The sequence below is a fragment of the Larus michahellis genome, chromosome 4, assembly GCF_964199755.1.
Source record: "Larus michahellis chromosome 4, bLarMic1.1, whole genome shotgun sequence".
NCBI lineage: Eukaryota > Metazoa > Chordata > Aves > Charadriiformes > Laridae > Larus > Larus michahellis.
In genome coordinates, this window is record NC_133899.1 from 3,879,361 (window position 1) to 3,898,970 (window position 19,610).

The 19,610-nt window shown below is 43.4% G+C and overlaps 1 protein-coding gene across 1 annotated transcript in view; it reads right to left on the bottom strand.

Annotated features, from left to right (window-relative positions):
- The window catches only part of LOC141741761 (hepatocyte nuclear factor 4-beta-like), a 41,462-nt gene extending 27,977 nt beyond the window's left edge, over positions 1 to 13,485 (bottom strand). Inside the window, exons 1-5 of the mRNA XM_074582792.1 lie at positions 12,869 to 13,485; positions 10,077 to 10,185; positions 7,325 to 7,770; positions 6,612 to 6,723; positions 1,950 to 2,111 (exon numbers count right to left, since the gene is read on the bottom strand). The gene's annotated coding sequence lies outside the window, so the exon portion shown is untranslated. The remainder of the gene's footprint in view (positions 1 to 1,949; positions 2,112 to 6,611; positions 6,724 to 7,324; positions 7,771 to 10,076; positions 10,186 to 12,868) is intronic.
- Between the last annotated feature and the right edge of the window lie 6,125 nt (positions 13,486 to 19,610).

Here is a 19,610-nt window from a genome sequence, read left to right on the forward strand (position 1 = left end):
CAGCTAGGAGTTCTCACATTTCTACAGTTCCAGGGGGGAGCTGTATGGGTTTCTCGCAGTTAAAGTAGTCATATTGGTATTCACCATGCTTTTGAGTAGCTGTAGCCCAGAGAGAAGACATTTGAGCTCCAGCCCCTGCTCATTGGCTTTAGGGATCCTTCGATGTTCTTGATCTCTCAGTCCAAAGTGAGAGTTAAGACTTATTTCCAAAGAAATCTGGGCAGTGGGGATGCGCTTGGACATTTTTCATTCTGGGAATGAGAAAAGGGCATTGGGAGCGAGAAAAGGTTACAGAAGAAATTTCGTAGTTCAGGACCAGATTTCAACATCCCATCCATATTGATAATCAGGACTGACGTTATGGAAGGTGGTGTTGGAGTGATACTACATGGCATTTCCATCTATTTCAAACAGATGTCGGCACCCTGTTCCAAACCACTCCAGCACAAAAGCAGCCCTGAAGAGTACCAAAACTTTGCTGAGGGTTGAACAGTTTCTTCTTTTTCCTTTCCTCGGTTTCTTACGTCACTTTCTGAGTCACAGCTGCAATTCAACTGTAATCTATATTCAAGGCTGGGACTGAGTTTTATTAACATCAGAAGAAATCCAGCTCACTTTGAGGGGCCCTCACATCTGCTCAGCGCGGATATTATTGCAATGAAGCAGATACCTCTCCCAGAAGAGAAAGTCTCTAGCTGGTTTCTTCTTTACCTTACAATGGTTTAACCTGACAGAGTGGACGACTTGGGGAGCTAGGGAGAGATCTCTCTCCAGTTGACCTAAAGCAAGTGCTAGACGTAGAAATCTGAGGGACACCCTGAAGGACGTGGTTGGACTCAACGATCCCACGGGTCTTTTCCAACCTAAATGATTCTATGATTCTATGACAGCGAGCCTGCAGTTCCTTTGCTGTCCTCAACAGCATCTCCCAGGGTGTCCACAGGCCACACATCAGCCTTGATCGGTCTGTGGTGGAAACACTTCTTGAGCACACAAGAGGCACTTTGGGGACAGGAGGAATCTCAAATCCTTCACAGAGGCGGGCAACAGTAGGGAAAGATTTGAAAGTGGAGATTTGTGGAGTTGGCCAACAGCTTTCTGCTGAGACACTGTTCCCAGGACTTGAGTTGCCCATGGGGCAGAGACATGTTAGCTCTCAAGGAGCTACTTCAGCTACAGCTAGGCATGTCTGCGGGCTGCAAGTGCATGTTTTGGGCCTCCCTGCAATGTGCCAATGCTGAGAAAAATTGACCAGGTCAAACAAGGGCTACTACATTGAATGCACAAGGCTCTGGGAGAAACTCCTGGCTTCTGGGGTGAGAGGAGACCTGGTGAGACGCAAGCCAGGCTCTGATCTTTCTCCACCACCTGTTTCTAAACTTCTCTCAGTGCAAAGATGGGGTTGCTCAGGTCCTTCCTAGGCCAAGCGCTGACCACAGGTAAAGGCAACTCCAACATGGTTCAGAGATACTAACCCCAATTAGGTAGATCTACGGGCTTGAAGAGCTTTCACCAGAACAGATAAGGGAAGCACAAAACCATCTGCCTGTCCCATACTGCTGCCTTTTCTCACCCAGAGGAGGAGGAGGGGGGGAGCCTGTGCTAAGCACAGATGTCCATGCTGCTGCGGGGGCTACGAGAGGGGAGCAGCCGCCCAGCTGTGGGACACGTGAGAAGCCCCGCTGGCAACAGCAGCAAACATTCCCCCTTGGGGAAGCGGCGCCCCGCACGCCAGCCTTAGCAAGCAGTCCTGCAAGAGGGGAGGAGCTGCTGTGTAAGAGCACTCCCTCTGGGCTGCCGAACCGATGCCCGCGGAGGCGAGCTGACCACAACGCATTGCATGCAGAGGTGACTGCATTTTTTTTGCAAAACATCTTGCTGGTTTTCCAGCGAGGGGAGAGGACTGGGGGCATCTGTCCTTTTCCTCAGATGCTCGGGCATCGACTCACCTGCACAGGCATCTTCGGTGTACGGATAACCAAAGGCAGAACCGGACGGTGTAACACAGCATTCCCAGTCTGCAAATCGATGTCAATCCTCCTCCATATGGACATAAGCCTCTTTAATGTTTTCCATTTATTCTTTTTTTGACTCGTCGAGGCTGGATCTAGCTGGAGGGTGCAGGGGAAAGGGGAGAAGGGAGAAAAAAACCAGAGTTCTGTTTAATAAAAATAATATGAATGTTCAAAGATAGTGCTCTGGGAATGAAACAATATGGTTTCTCGTGCGTACTGCAGAGAGGACAGGGCAAGCTCTGGAGAACACGTGGTCCCAATAAGACAACGAGCTTATTCCTAGAAATAAAATTCGGATGCTTTGGGGAATGCTTGTTAAACAAGATGAAGTGCAGAAAAGATAAGAACTCTTTGATTAATTAAGAGAGAACACAAAGTACCGCGAGCAAGCCACCAGAAAAAACATTTCTTTGGCAAGGTAAGTGGTGGGAGATGTTTGCAAACTATGGCAGCTGCACATCCATCTCTGGAGGCTGGCTTTTAAAGTAACGCTGCTGCACACGGGGAGAGGTCTCCGAGACGCTAAAACTGAAGGACAGACGTGTTGCTATGCAAAACGGTGAGGCGGACTTAAGCAACGAACTGTATTTTTGGCGCAGAATTTTTCTTCTTTTATTCTTAGAAGCACATTTAAAAGCCCTACCACTCTTTTGAAGATTTTTTCCAACTGAAATGCAGCAATAATTATACTTTTCCCTGGCCTTGCAGGGATTAGTGAGCATAAACCCACCAACGTTCAGGTGGTTCTCAGGTACCAGAAGCAACTGTAGCTGTAAAATCACCTACGTAGGGGGAGGGTGTTTGGATAAAAACAATAATTGAAAGCCAGAAGCAAGCAAGGCCTTTTTTCTGAGTAATATATAATTAGAAACAGTATGCTTCTGAGATTATAAGCAGTGCGAAATCATATCATTAGCATATAATTACAACAGCAGACATGACAAATTTATCTAGACCAGATGTCTATTACATCAGTTCCCTCCTTTCTTGGGTGCAATTTCTTATGGTATATATCACTGAATGATATTTGTGACACAGTTAGCAGCAAAATGTCTCTTGACATTTTCAGGTATCTCTTTTTACAATAAATATTACATTTCTACAGTGCTGTGGCTTTCACAGTATAGTGAGGGGCTACTTGTTCTTCCAGCTGTTACCACCTAGAAATATTTTGTCTGTCCAGTGATTATTCATAAAATAAAAGTAGTTTAAGAAATTTCTTTCTAATTTTCCAAAAAGCACCACGCCAATTAATTTATCGCGCTTTAAAATCAATGTATGTTTAAAACACGCAGGTACCCATTGGGAGTGTCAATATCACAGCAGCCCAAGCTGGAGGTCTCAGGACTGATCATGGAGGATGCTGATGAGGTTTAACATTGACATTCAGCATCTGGTGGTGCTGGGCAACAGCCATGGGAACGACCATCAGTTCGCGTCTCATCCACCCTCTGAATAGGTGGAAATGCAAGAGAGGCAAATTACTCCATCAGTGACATCGAAGCAATTTATTTCTTCCGGTGCTATGGAAGAGCTATGTGAGCAAGGAAGGGGAAATGAGATGTGGCTCCAGTCTTAGCCCCTGCTCACTTTTCTACAGTCCTCAAAAGGCCCCTCCACCTCCAGCTAATACCACTCCCATTGAAGCTAATGGCAACTAAGAAACAATGTGCCCTCCCCCCAAAAAAAAAAGAAAAGAGTTAGGCAAAACTCTCAACACATCTTGGGTCTGGCTTGGTGGCAGTATTGTATTAGCACTCACTTCTTCCCCTGCTGGAAACCTACCCTTCAGTAGCTGTGCCTCAAAGACCTCCAGGCATGACAGACATCCTTTAGAATCCAAACCCACCAAAATCTGGGGTTGTTCAGAGACATACCAAATTTCTGGAGCAGTCATGAGTCACACCCTGAGGTGGTGAACAAAATTGAGTAAGGACATTGGCTTTTCTCTGCAATGACTTGACAGCATCTCCATCAGGGATGGCACCAACCATACAGCTTTCCTCAAGTCCCATGATGGACATGACATGATGTTCAGTGACGTGATGGGCATGGGATAATATCACTCATCACACAGGAGGATGGAGAGGAGAAAAGCAAAAGAGATGAGGATCAGGATTTTTGCCTCCTTTCCCTCCATACAAACTTATTTTTCTTTACTGCTGCCAAGCACATTCATTTAACGTTCACTCATGGTGCTTTTAAATCTATTAGATTCAATCTTCCATAGCAACTCTTTAGGAAAAATAGAAAGTTAAGCAAGCTCCAATCACTATGCTGAAAAAATTCCTTTAGGATGATTTTTTTTAAAAAACAACGAAACAGAAAACCCACCAAAAAACTTTTTCCACTAGGTTTGAATGACAGATTCTGGTCTTTACAAATTGTTGAGCACAAATCACACAAAGACCCTACTGCCAGCAATGACTTCAGGTTGGTTAATCCATGAATTTCCCAGCTATTTCCCTGATGTACTGCCTGTTCAGTGCAGATGAATCCTGAATTGGATTTGGGGAATAAATCTAAGATGTTTTACATTCTTCTGATGACCAAAGGTTAACCTGATGGCTTGTTCTTTCTGAGTTCATATAACTTTCGTTCTTGGCTACAGTGTGTTTGGCCAAGGCCAGAATCTCAGAAGCGCTAAGTGCTCGTTTAAGTTTCTAAAAAATGCAGCAGCCTGAATTTCAGATCTCTTGAGAAACGGGAGCTCCCACTGGGAACAACGACTGGATTTGCGAAGGTATCTTCATGTAGCCACAGATCACCGGTATTTTAGAAATAAATCCCCTTTTTTGGACACCTGAGTAAAGCCTCATTTCCCAGTCTACATGGGGTCTCCTGGAGTCCGATGCCCTTTGCAAACCTGTCCCTTGCTGGCAAATGCTTCATAGCAAACACCTGATGCCCACATGCACCAGTTTGAATTTCTCTTCTTTGTTTTCCACAAGCAGGAGTAAGTTCGCGGAAAGAGGAAATGCCTGCAATATTTTTGAAACGGCATGTTTTTCCTCACATCAACAAATACCTCTAGCGGCGGGTATTCCTTGGGGATATCTCAGAGGACTTCTTGTTTGTTCTCCTTTCTTGAAAGAGATCAGCTGATCAACACTTGAAATAATTGTGAAAAAAGGGAGCACACTTCATCAAATACTTTTGGGGGAAAAGAATATCTGTTGGTTTCAAAATGATTTCTCATTTGCAATTGAACTTTGAAAGTCACAGAAGAAGGGAGGGAAATTAAAATACTTAGTAATGAACAAAATGAAAAATACGGAAACGACAGAAAAAAAAAAAATCATTCTTGTTTTTGTTTGCAAACATCAGCCATAGTACCAGCTTCTGACTTAAGTTTGAGACCCTTGGCAACTTGCTTTCTGCTCAGTCCATGTGGCTGAGATTTCAAAACTCATGATCAGCTTTATTTTACCTTCTGTAACTAAGAGGAAAGCTGTGTCCCAGGAAGCAAGACCAACAAATTTGTGGGGGAATGACAAGTTTTGTCTGAAAAGGTAAGGATTTTAGAGTAGATCGTGTCTGACATCATCAACTCATGAAAACATGAATACATTTGTGAAACTCCAGCTCACTCACCAAAACGGAACATGTAACTTATTTCAATGAACTCATTTTAGTGTCTCACAGGTGAGACATTTTGCAATTTGTTCATTCTTTGTCCGGGAAATACCCCGTTTCCACCTTCTTCCCACAAAGATGACACCCGCTTCTTTTCCACACAAGTCTTTCCTGGGTTGGACTTACATAGGAAAATCCAGACTCAAATAATAGCAAGGGTCTGGGCTGAGCTCTCCTCTGTTTTAGACTAAACCAGCCCAAACTCCTCCAAACTGTTGACATATTCAACACTGAACTGAAAGCAGATCGCACACATTGGACCATGCGATACGGAGAACCAAAACCTATGAAGAAAACCAAAGAAGCCCTCAACCTGCCAGTCCTTCCCTTATTCACTCACTTCATTGCCCTCAGGATGAGATTTTCCCCACATACTAGTCCTGATTTATGCCAGTTTGAGAAAAATATGGGGTCACAGCAGACCGCCTGCTCCAGTTCACCATCTACAGCACTGAGCAACTCAGCTCTCCTAATTTTTGCCATCTCAGACTGAGATCCAGATTGGAAACATCAGCATCTCTGCAGCCACTGGAGAAAAATTGGCATGTCCAGAGGGTGATTCATCCCAGACTAAGACTCCAAGAGACCGGGGATGAATTGCATAGCGACGCCAATCTCTAAACAGATGGGGAGGGGGAGCGCGGGTGACCTTTTGGAAGGTAAAGTCCCATAAGATGAATTCCCCCTGCCAACAGAGAACATGACACGTAGAGCCATCATGAATTAGGCTGGATTCCTCGGCTGCAGGTGATGTCAACCTCTGACTAAAGCAAACACCCCAGCCTGAACCGGGGCTGGCAGCGGGAGAGGAGAGCGGAGCCAGGGAGCGGGAGCAGCGTTACCTCACCGGCTGCTCCTTGGGGTAGGCATGGGACTCATCTGGAGCACTCTGCTGCCTGTGGGCAAGTTTTTTGGCTTTTCTTGCTGAAAACGACATGCCATTAGTCAGGAGTAACCAACCTTGAAAAGAGTATTTGCTATGACTCCCATCTCCCCTGCGAAAGACATTCCTGCCGCTTCGGGCTTTTTCGGTTGCAGTGTTGACACTTCTTCAGATCTGTCGTTAGCTCAGCTGAAGAGAAAACAGAAATGTTATTGAAGACCCAGATCCAGTGTGGGAGGTTAGGAGTGCAAATTCTCACTTCGCACTGAAAGCACGATGAGTGTTTTATGTTGCTGTTGTTCTTTCTATTTTAGGGGATGCCTTTCTTATTTTATAAGCCCTTTTCTATCGTACAAAGCACCCTTTTTAAGGTATTCTTCTATCAATGTCATGCTCATATATCTTTAAGCAGAACATCCCACATTTCCAAAAATTAACCCAGGACTTAGATTTTGGCTTGTATCTTACAAATTCCCAGTTGTGGGTCTAAAAGCATTTACCTTTTTCCTTGATTTTCTTTTGTATTTTAAGATTTCTGTGTACTAATCTAGATCCAACTTTACCTCTATGAGGATTCAAATTTCACCCAAAATCCACCTTTCCCGGTTGTAAAATTTTGATTCCATTCCCCTCTATATCTTCACGCTATATTTTCAGTACATGAGATAAACATCAAAAGATTTTGGCTCGGTTCCAGAGAAGCATCAAGAATGAGTTGAACTTTGGCTGTGATCATCTGGATCGTCATCTGTGTTACAGTAAATAGAAGAGTTGAAACCAAGGTTCCTACCTGGGAAATTGTGCAGCATTTTGATGGGTAGTTTTGGTTTCTGTTCTCGCCCCCTAGATTTTCCAGCTTTGCCATTGCTCAGATAAATTAACGGTTCAGAAAAAATATGGAGTTCCTCCAAATTACTCTTTTCAGTGTTATCTTCTAAGTAAACCAGGTGCAAATATAAAAAGCTCAGAAAAGAGAGAAGACATCACACTCAAAAAAAAAAAACAAACCCAAAAATAACAAAAAACGCCCCCAACAACAGGTCAAGTCTACTTTAGCTGTAATAATCCATTATATATTTGCATGTCTTATCTTGCAGCTCTTGTACACGCACAAAGATCTTGTTGGAGCTCGGCATCAGGGTAAGAAGGAAAGATCTTCAACCAGCATGTGTAGAGTGCTCTGGAGAAAACCCTTCCATTTATGCGAGGGACTGGAAAACTGAAACAGGCACAAACCTAAAGAAATATTGATTTTTTGTAAATGATAGATTATCTGAAATGGCCATCATCAAAATTAATGAGGCATCGGGAACAATACCAGTGAGTCTTAATGGACAACATCAAAGGGATAAGCTAAAAAGAAATATGGCAAAGTCAATAGGAAAAGATAGCTTAGCCTACTAGCAGCCCCTTTTTCATCTGTTTTTAAAACAGAAGATGAGAAAGCCCAGTAGTTCCTAGGAATCACTGCCTCTGTGCTCCACAGCTACACAGCCAGAAGTGGTCGTTATAAACCATCCATCCCAGCTAGACATTGAAAGACCGAAAATGAGTATCATCAGCAAATTTTTAATCCAGCACTGTCATTCAGTAGCTTCTCCTGCGGTTCCTTCACAAACCAAAGCTCTGAGTAACGTTAATGGCACTCCAGTCTCTGTGAACACAGGAAAGAAATGCTGGTATTGGTTGGGGTGCATATTTGTACGCTTAGTCTTTAGCACGCTCAAGTGTGCTTATAATCTCTAACAAGCTATCAGTCCTGCATCCCATGGGGACTTTTCCTTTTTTTTCTTATTTCTAGTAGACATATCTTTTAAACATGCCTTAGTGACCATGAAGAAATCTGATCTAACACAGTGATTCCACAACACCCATAAACCAAGAAGCGGTTGTTCAACAAAATCAATGAATACCAGACGCATGTTACTCAACTCCTGGAGTTTCAGGATTCATCTATAGGTGGATATATTCTGCCTTCCTCATCCAAAATGAGAAGTTATTTTAAAAGCATTTGGGGCAAATTCAGACAGATTTTTCTTTCCAAAAGTTTCTCCCACAAAAAAGTGGTAAGCAGACACATCGACGTGTAGGAAAGATGTTTTTTATGGCTTTAAATTGGAGAAATTATTGTAAACATCAAGCTATATTTTCCCCATAATATCCCTTTTTGAACACTTCAGTCTCTTCCGGACTGCCTTACTCATAATTACTGCTCTCTTAGGCTAGTGGGTATAGTAAAAGAAAGTGACTGTTTACTGAGTGACACACACACACACATACACAAAACTCCCAGTTTCACAGATGTTTTCAGGAAGCTATAACCCCTGATAAATCTTTGCAAACCACTGAGATGAATAATATTTGCGGATGCATTTTTGAGGCTAGCAAACTGGAGAGGTATTTGTGGCTGCGGGCTTTACCACTCACATGGAAAAGTATGTTTTCCTTATATCCATCGTATAGGCTATATTTTTCACATATGTCTTTAATTAGCCCAGTTTCATATCTGAAAGAGTGTGTGACATCAAATGAATCATTTGGAAATTGGAGTTAACCAGCAAATGCCACAGTCCTCGTTTCTTCATTCATGAGTAGCCGCAGTGTCAAAATTCCCTCAAAGCAGAGTTTTCAGCAAATCTTCTGAACCCAAATGTGTAGCAAATGTCACAGTCTCAGGGACAGATCTGATACGCGTTTTTATGCCGTGTACCAATTTACGTGACCAGTGGTCACACTGAACCAGCCCTTTCCTTAGGGAACAGCACTGAAATCAGGAGAGTTTTGCAGATCGTCATTCAATCCACTTCGTTCGGTCAGACCATATGGGTTCAAAAAGCATTAGGATCTAGCCTAAATCTAACCTGAAGGGGCACACTAGCCGGCGAGTCGCACAAAAATCTTCCTTTTATGAAAAAGACCTTGTGGATTTAAACCACGTTTCTCCATCATCATCTACTTCTCAGCCCCATACCAGTCCTCCGACAAGCAGGACCCTTCCTGACCTGGAGACCCGAGCCCATTCAGAGCCACGTACTGACCGTAACGCGTCCGACAGCTTTGGGAGGCAGTTTGGGAAGAGCGCAAAAAAGGAGGAAGCTCACCTCTGTCCTTCACAGTCCTATTTGGAAAGGGATTTTTTTTTTATTATTACGCTGAATACGGGCACAATCATACTGGTTGAATGAAATATGGAACATCCTTCCGCAGCCTCCAGCCAGTTCTCTGCCTCAAAAATGACCATCTGGAAGCTTCCTGATGCTGAAGCCACTCTCAACCTGAATCATTGCATGATCATTTGCCTTTGCCTAAGAGCAACAGTGGGGGCAAAAAATTACGTCTCACACCGAGCTTTTATTTCTGAACACTAACACTGTTTTGGAAAACGTCTCTGTCAACGCTGCAGTTTGCGTCGCTAAACCGTAACGAGCAGGAAGCAAAAAAAACCAGGTTTTTTTTGCTTTCCCTTTTCCCCGCTCCCCAGCTTTGGTCGTGTGTTCACCCATTTTAAAGAAAATTCCCTAGAAAGCTCAGCGCTTGCTTACCTGGTCAGGGCAATTACACTTTAGCTGTTGGTAGTTCTGCTTGTGCAACAGTCAGCCCGGGGGAAAAAATCCCACCAGTCTCACGGAAGCGGTGTCACTGGTTCACCTTCTGTAAATCAAGGGGAAAAGAAGGCAGTGGCATTTACAATATTTTTTTAAAGAGAAAGGAGAGAATATATATCATGTAACAGGACTGGGATTTTTCAATGTTTTGAGAATTAGCTACTAGTTTATATATATATATATGTGTGTTTGTGTGTACTATGTGTATGTATATTGCATATAATATATATAATGTGTATATATATTGTGTACAATATATATCATGTGTATATTATACATGTATTTAAATATACACATGGGATATAAAGTTCGTCTTTCCCGTCCTTGCTCTGCTTACTGGCGTATCTGATGGCCCAGAGCAGAAGGGACAGGGAAGCCCCACCTTGGCCCTGCCCTGGTTTACCCTGTGGATGCCAAACTCATCACAAACTGTCACATCTGTCATTTCATTTTCTATTTAACCTGCATCGATCCTGCCCCCTCGCATTGCGTACAATTTCAACGGAGTGACAGAAAAATTTAACAGAGGGAAAAGCAATGAAAGCCAAATGGAAGGGCCTTACCAGCTCTAATAATGGTTACTTTCAGGAGCCCCTGCACAGGGAGCAGGAGGGGCAGCATCTGCGCTAACAGGATGATCTGTGGGGACACAGCTAAAGTTCAATACCAGATAATGCACCCAGACTCCCAGTACTACAACTATTTTTCCACTGCCCTGTGGAATAACCTCTTCTCTGTCCCTCTGTTTGTTTGGGTTTTGGTTTTTTCCCCCCAGATATTTGAGGGGGGAAGGGGGAAACCAGCCTTAAATCCTGGAGGAGCTCTCAAACCCAAGCTTCATTTCTGATTTCAGTTATGTTTAGTGCATAACAAGGGCTTGTTATTCTGTGGTCCCTCGCTGAAATAGGTCGGTGTGGCCTCCCCAGTTAAAAGCTGCCTGCCAATTATGCTTTGCTCCAGGCCAAAATTCTGTATAAAAACACCGATGAAATATTAGCACAGGGAAAAGGCTCTTTATTGCTCTTATTTATATTCCAGCATCACTTTGGGGATGGGTGCTTCTAGAGCAGGTGTTGTTCAGAAAGGCAATAAGAAACAGTCCCTGCTTATAATAAACAAAGTAGACAAGAGGTAGGAAGGAAAAGTGAAGAGCAAAGCAGGTTGTCCAGGCTGGAAGCAGAGGCCAGGTCTGCTCAGTCCCAGGCGCATGCCTTTCCCACGGGATCATGCCACTGTATGACAAGATACACCTGAATCCGCATCTCACAGCGTGGGAGGGACTTTAATCGTGCATGTTTGAGTTTAAAGAGGCACCAGGGAGCTGATCCACAGTACTGGTTCCTTCAAGCAAAAGAAGAGAGACTGGCAATTACCGAAAATTATTTAGCAATGTCTTATGAGCCAAGACACTGTCTATGAACTTGAAGTGAATCACCATCGCCTTGGACTGAAATCAGCCCTTTTTGGCCAGAATTTCATCAATGCATACAGAAGGTACATATTGAAGAAGATAACTGTCACTCTAGGACTCTCTTTTCCCAGTTTTATAAAACAGGTCATCTCATCTTTCTCCACAACATCTCCAGCACTGCTACTTGCTTCCAGTTAGGACTTTCTAACTTACATTGGCCCCCATGAAGAACCAGCCTGACAGCAATAGGCAATTAACACTCCATAGTTGCAATATTCTGTTTATACATGTAGTTTTTTGGCCCATTTTTCTCCTTAGAAGAATATGCAACACTAATTACATTCTTTTTTTCTCTTTTTTTTTTTTTTTCCCCAGGAGAGTTGATAGAAACACATCCAAAAGGCATATTTCCTTAGGCAATAGCCTGCTTTAATAAATTCTTATTGCATGGGAAATATTTGTATTTTAATCTGTTAAACAGAGATTAGGCAAAATGAGTTCTAACATTCCCGAAGCACTTCATGCCAAGCAACAAGTTCATTGTACTTTAAAGAAAGAGTGTGATTCGTTGGTTTTTGTCATACTAGAGGAGGTTGGATACATTTCTTCACCAAATGGAGATATTCCGATTGTACATTGGCAGAACTGATAGATGACTTCAGCTTAAGATATTAAGAAGCCAACCAACCCCTGTGGCACGCACAGTAGATGACACTCTGATGTGCATCGCTAAACCCCACACTGCTGCTCAAGTATATTGAATCTTTTTACAGAAATTTAGCCTAATCCCCGCTTGAAAAATAAATCCCAGACAAGAGCAAGAACACTAAATGACTTTCAGAGAAAGCAATGCGTACTCAGCCAAGACCACAAGTCGGATAAATTAAATAATGAAGTCCACACCTTCAAAGATGATTCTTATGTCTATGTTCTGTTATCAGTCAGACCCTTATACATAGTGATAATCTGTAGAAAACTAGATTTAGGCTGCTGGCTATCTTACCCCAGTGAGAAATTATCAAAACTAGGGGGGAAAACCATTCTCTTAACTATATGCATGTAGATCAACACCAGCCCTGTTGAAAATGGCTCGCCTAAAGCAGGGTTATTCTGGATTTACCGTAAATTTGAATAGAATCCAACACAATTAAATCCATCTAGAGCCTAAAGAAATCGCGCTTGTAATAATGCATGAGGCAGGCACAACAAAACACGCAAACTGAAGCATTTACGTTTCATGTGCTATTAGTTTTCACTAGCAAAAGGACGCTCAGCCTCAGCCACGGATACCCTGAAGCACCGCTGCCCACGGCGTTACCTCTCCTGGTGCAAACAGAGACTTCACGACACGTTGCGCACCAGAAATCGGTGGCTAATTTAACGAAATCCACTTTAAGCAACTTGGTCAAACAGCAAAAGGTTGCTCCGATGCTCAGACTTTCCTCTTACTCAAGATGGCAGCAGAGATATTATGAGTCACTCGGCAGAGCTGGCTCCGGGATTCATTTTCTGCACCTCTAACAGGACTGTTCTCCAGTCACTGGAAACAGATTCGTTTTGGGTTGGAACAAGGCAGAATCTAATAGAAAATAAAACAAGAGAGTCAGGAGATGTTTCCGGATGTTACTTACTGTGTCCTGTTGCTCCTGGCCATCTCCCCTTCTTTCCACAGAGGAACACATGATGTTTGCACAGCCTCATTAGAGAAACGACTTGTCTCCAGGTTGCAATATCAGAGAGACAAACCGGAGGAGTATCCTGGAAAAGAAGAAATGGGTGATGTGAAACAGATGTTTTCCTTTAATTGCTTATTGCCGATGCAGCCCAGTAACTAATCCACCTGCTATCTTCCCATAGGAATAATTACTCACCCCGCGATCCCGGCCAACTGAGTTTATGTTTTCCATGCCTCATTATACCCTTTTCTCCACTTTGCCCAACAATGCGCACTGAAGCGCTGCACGAGCGCAATGCTTTTATAAGCAGCGACATCTTTCTGCACTCCTATATGCGGTCAGGAAGCTTTCCCTAGCTTCCTTCGTGTCATCATTCAAAAGCAAAGCCTCTCACACATCTCTTTCCCCAAAGCATTGCATCTAGCGGACCTTTTGGGTTCATGAAGCTTTCCAAAAAAAAAGGAAAAGGTCTCTCTAATCATAAGTGATGTATGAGTAAGTAGAGGCATTATCAGTGTGGTTACTTACATACATAGGTTCATATGGCAAGTAGGGTTTTCCAGAGAACCTACAGATTTTAATTAAAAATAATAGTGGCATCAGGATGATACATGTGAGAGCGCAGCTCACATGTCACAGCAGGAAATAGTTCATGTCCAAAACCCTTGTTTCTTCTAAGACCATTTTCGTTGTAAGAACTGACCAGAAGACAAAGTGAAGTTTTCTGAATATCGAGGTTAAGTTAAGGCTGATTTTTAATTTGCTGGTATTTTGCTATTCTGAAACACATTTAGCATAGAGCAACGGCCAGTATTTACCTATCATTTTCCCTACACATTTCAAGGCTTGCTTGCACTCAATCATGAGCTGGTCAGTGAGGACAGAAGCACTTGATAGCGAGTTTTCATTCTCCTTAACACATAATTAAGATTTAAAACCAGATAATTGAATCAAGAACAACATAAGCTTCAAGGGATCTCTGCTTGTCACCTACACCAAGCCACCCTTGGAAGCAGAGGCAGCTCATGTCTCTGACACTCCAACGGTGGGACTGGCTGTCCTCCTACTGCCAAGGAAATTCGGCTTTGGTGGAGTGGCTGGCGGGCAAGTCATGGGAGCTGAGAAATTGTCATTGACTGAACTTGATAGGACTGGAAAAAGAACGTGACCTGAGGTACAAGCTTTGTTATGGTCCTCATTAACACAGCCTTCATCTTTTCTTCTTTTCAAGGGAGCTACTTATTTCTGTGCCTCCGGCAAGAGGCAGAGCCAGCTGGAGACAATTTAGTCCTGCTTCACTAATGTTGATGTCTCTGGATTTAATATTGGCTTTTCTGGAACTCTACTATGACTCTTTGGCTTGGCAAGGTGGCTCAGGTAGTTATCCTGAGCATAATATTTTGTTAACCAACCAGCTACAGATCTATTTCAAATACGAAACAGGAATCTGGTCGTCCAGGACTAATAAACCTCCTCAAGCTCTTCCACTACTTGATGCTCAGCAGCCCCCAGCTCTGGGGAACATCTTCAAAAGCGTTTCAGCTTAACTAATGCCTGCTGAAGAAACACACAAAAGCAAAACAAAGTCTTCAGAGGGAAAATCTGGTGGCTGGAGAGATGGGTGGATGCTGCTGGGAACTGTGGAGAGGGAGCTGCAGAGAGCAGAACTGTGCATCGAGGTCTATCAACGGAGGTCACCATGGACTTTGCTCAGCAGAAGCAACAACCAGATTCAGCCTGTCTGAATCCCACTGTTGTCCCCATCCTCATGTTTCCCAGCACCCCGGGGGGCTGTGAATACCTGATTCAAAGGACCTAAGCGATGGCCTAAGGAGAAGCTGGAGTGAGCCCAGATACAGCAAGCCTTAGGAAGAACAGACAATAAAAAGCTGGGGCACATCACAACAGCTTTTGTTCATGCTGCCGTGCCTGGGGCCAGGCATGAGACCATGCAGTGAAATCCCTCCAAAGCAGAAAGCCAGGGTACAATTAAAAAAAATGTCCTGTACAAGACGGCTTAGGTAATATTTTCCCTGTGCTGTTGCTCATCGGCAATATCCAGGGATGGTGTCAGCCTTGTGTTGCCTGCTGTTCTTCATGTGCAGGGTATCTTGGTACAGACGGACATCAGTAATGGAAAGGAGATACTACGTGTATCCTCATCAGTGTTACACAGACCATCGGTGTTACCAGAGCACCAGGACAAATAAGGCGCATAGAGAGACGCAGTGATTCAGAGCCTGTAGAAACCAAGTCCCTGCAAGCTCGCAGTGCCTTTAGCTTGACCTAACAGCATCTAGACTTCCCTCAAACATGTTCAGCAGAAGAGCAAAGCCCAATTTAAAATATTTTTTTGATTTCATTTCACATGGCTTCAATTTGGCGCCCAACTTACACGCAGGTCTAGTGAGAAATGTTGAGGTGAGATATATATATATCATAAATTAAGATTTTTCTATTCAAGCACCTCAAAATCTCATCTGTTACATCAGTGGCTGCTATTACACCCACTTACACAGGTAACTGGGGTCCTCTTACTTGCCTGTGGTGTGGAAAAGCCCTAGACATAACCCAGCAGTTTTGATGTCTGCATTAACTGTACTCTACCTTCTCTTTCATGAAGCAAAATTAGCTACAGTACTTGAGATAAAAGAAATAAAACCAATATGAAAACCTATCAAATTGAATTAAATCAAAGTAGCCTTTCAGACTGCCTGTTCTGTGAATAACCTTATCTTCATGTTTACTGACTATTTGACAGAAATCTAAATTATCCCCAATTTTATCAGAATAAAGCAACGAAACAAAAAAAAAAAAAAAGAAATTCCTTCTAAAAAGGACAGACATTCTTAACAGCCATCTGGAATACATTATTCCTTTCCAAGTAGCATTGTTGATACCGAAAGTGTTGTAACAATATCCTTTTCTAATGTGGTTCTGCTGTGGCTCCATCCATAATAAAACTAGCCGATGCCAAAGAATCCACTTAGCATGACAAGATCCCCAAGATCTGGATTATTTGTGTAAGACTGTAACTTAACATTCTGAGTTTCAGGGCCCGATGAAATTTCTTACAATATTTTTAAAGGAGACCAAAGAATGAGCATCATCTAATTTGGGGAAATGCTTTTGCCGAACCATACACCCCCAAATTCTTGCAAATCCTACAGCCCACTAGGGAGAAATGGAGACTGGAAATGAGAAAAACCTTCCCTAAAATAACCATACCTTTTTTATTTTCTTGAGTATTCGGTCAGCTCTGCAGTATGGCTACATTCATAGTTTAACTGAATACTACAGAAAAGGAGCAACATACAGGACTCTCCTGGATAAATGCCACTCAAAACACAACACCCTTATTCCAAGATACTCAGAAAGGTCTAGTAATATTGAGGGCTCAAACAGAGGCAGCTGAAACAAAGCTGCCCAGCAGAAAGAACTGAACACTCACCATTTTTTAGCTCAAGTACTTCAAAGCGTGGACTTCCAGGTTCCCAAATAAAGCTATTTCTACCACATTAATGGTGGTCAGTGCTGGGAAGGTGTCTTTTTTCCTGAAAAACATCTCCACTTCTGCCACCTTGAAGATATTTGTTTGGAACTATATCACATTTCACAGCACTGTTCCTTCTCATATCCTTAAAGAAGTGACCAGGACTACAGAGGTGGGTACTGTAAAACTAATTTCCCGAGGAAATTAAACTTAAAATGGTAGAACTTTGTTTCAGCCAGGTTTTCGTCCTGTTTTTCACTCTCCCTTTTCCCACTTGCTGAGGCACAGTCTGATCCTGGCTTACTTGTATAACCTCAGTTTGTCTAGCTGTACATATTCACAATTATGTAAAAAATAGCTATCCTTTGTAAAAGCTTTTCTTTCAGAGCTCCATGGGGAAAGCCAAGGAGCGATTGCAAAAAAAAAAAAAAAACAACCAAAAAAAAGAAACCAAACCAAAAAAAGACCCAACAACAAAAAGATCATCATAACAGAGCCTGTTAGATGCTGGAGATTACCAGTTCCAGCTGTTCTATCAGCTAAACACTTACAAGCAATTTAGCCCATAGCAGCAAATCTCAATGAAAAGCTGCTCAAAAAAGGGGACGAGAAGAGTCAGAGCCATTGCAGGACTTCTTTGAAGTCTCCGTCTTCACCATCAGTCTGCTCTTCCCTGAGGTCCCTTTGCTGTGCTTCAGCCCAAATGCCATCCCCTCGGAGAGCATTAAAGAGCCTTGGGTGCAACTTTGCATTGTTGTTTGCCCACGCTGAGAAACGAAGCCCACGATTCGCAAGAAGCCACAATACCAGCAAGAAAATTTTGTCCGTGTGGTTGCTGGCAACCGCTGGGACAAAATATGGCTTGAAGTCATAACAGGACCTGGGGTCTCCTCCCTCCACCCGTGCCACCCTTGCTGTGATCCAGCTGTGAGCCTTTCTTCTTTTTTTCTTTATTCTCTGTGTTGCCTGATATTAGAGGTCCTGCCAATCTACAATTAGAAACAAGAGAGCTGTGGCTTAGTGCTCTGGCTGCCCAGAGATAGGGCAGTAATTTATATCTAGCCGACACGCCAAGGACTTGCCGACAACGTCAAAAGCAAGTTTGTTATAAATGATTCTTCTTGGGGCATTTCCTTCACTTGCTGATGGAGGAAAAGCAAAGAAAAATGACAAAGAACCCTGCTGTGATTTATTATAGGCAAACTGAGGAGGACTCCAAAAACATTACTCCTATAAGGGAAGGTAACTCAATCTCCAGCGAAAATAAACAGCCATGTTTAAATAAACCTTCTGAGAATTGTTACTGTTCTCTTCCCCAGAAGTCAGGGGAGCGTTTCTGTCCTCTGATACTGTGCTACCGACCAAGACGCTGATAACTGCCTGCTCTGAAACTCAGGGAAGATGACTTGGTTTTGGGTGGCCTGGTGAGTCATCAAAGGATAAAAGGCAGAGAACAAAGGGAAAAATTAAAGTATTATGAGCTGCAGTCGAAGTGCCTGACAGATGTTGGTCTGCTGCTTATGGGAACTGCCTTTTTGCATCGGAGCAGAGGTTCAACCAGCTCGGTGCCCAGGCTCCTACCCAGCTAACGGTGGGGTAGGGAAGGGTAGATATGCAAGGTCTTTCCCCGATACACCCTCCCTGAGAACAGTGGTCAGTGGTTTAGGGACTTCCCACAGCTCTTCCATGAGTAGTGAAGTCAATAAATCACACTAACATCCAGTCCACGTACCCTGCTGGTATCTGAGGACTTCACGGCAGTGAATGGTGTCCCACATGGAAGCCTTGGGAGAAAAGCTCAAGCCAGTGAAATAGAAATGGTAATACAAGTCTGTCATTTCACTGATGCGGTGGACAGAAAGTCCACTTTCAAAGCACACATAACACAGGTAACCGCAAGCCCTACACAATAACCTTCCTGACTCATTCAGGAAGCTGGGCACTTTCTTTTAACTCTCTCCACAACCAAGAGATAAGCATCTCTTTCTGCACATTGGAGCAGCACATCATTTTCTGGGTTCCAGTGACACTATGGAAGAAAAATACTAAGCTTCACTAGGCCAGAAAAAGAGCATTAGCACGAGCACAACCACAGACTATCAACTGAGGCGTTCACTGGGGAGATAAGTGTCCTAATTTCAGTCACCACTCATAAGATTCTGCGTTTCATATTGCTCCTTAGTCAAAATTCACAAAAGGAAAGGAAATACCCACATTTACTTTTCTCTATGGAAGGTTAATTCCTCAAGCATTGCTGCAGAGCCACACCTCACAGTTTGGTCTCCAACACCCTGAGTGTAAGTCTTTTTGAAGTACCAGGGTCCCCGCAGACTTCAGAGCTTTCAGCAATACTAAGAAACCTGGTGACAACAACCTTCCCACGGCTCAGAGGACAGGATCCAGCCCCTCTGCATCGAGGCTCCAGACCTTCTTCTCTGCCCTGCAAGAAAATGAGAGTGAGAAGGTTACATACCAGGGTCTTTCCTCCTCTCCTGTTTTGGCACGATGGGGGGCAAATTGCTCAACATGACCAATAGCAAATGGATTAATAAAAGTTTGAAAATAAATGCAGACATTGAAGAAAACTCAGCTCATGGGCATCCGGGCCAGTGAAACTTGTGGAGAAATGCCCCCTACCTGTCAGCAAAGACTGTCCACTGGTATTCAGGTCATGCTTTTCCTTCTTATCATGCACACATAACCCCAACCTCTGATCCCAGGCGGTGTGGAGAGCCCCAGCAAATTGCCGTGTTCCTCAATGTCCCTTGAACACCCCACTCTGATTTATTGCCTTGACTGAGCGTGATCTGGTTTGCAAGGCACACCTTGGGACTCCTCTCTTACTGGCCTTGCTCTTTGCTTTCTTTTTTCTGAATCGTTTTCTCATTAGT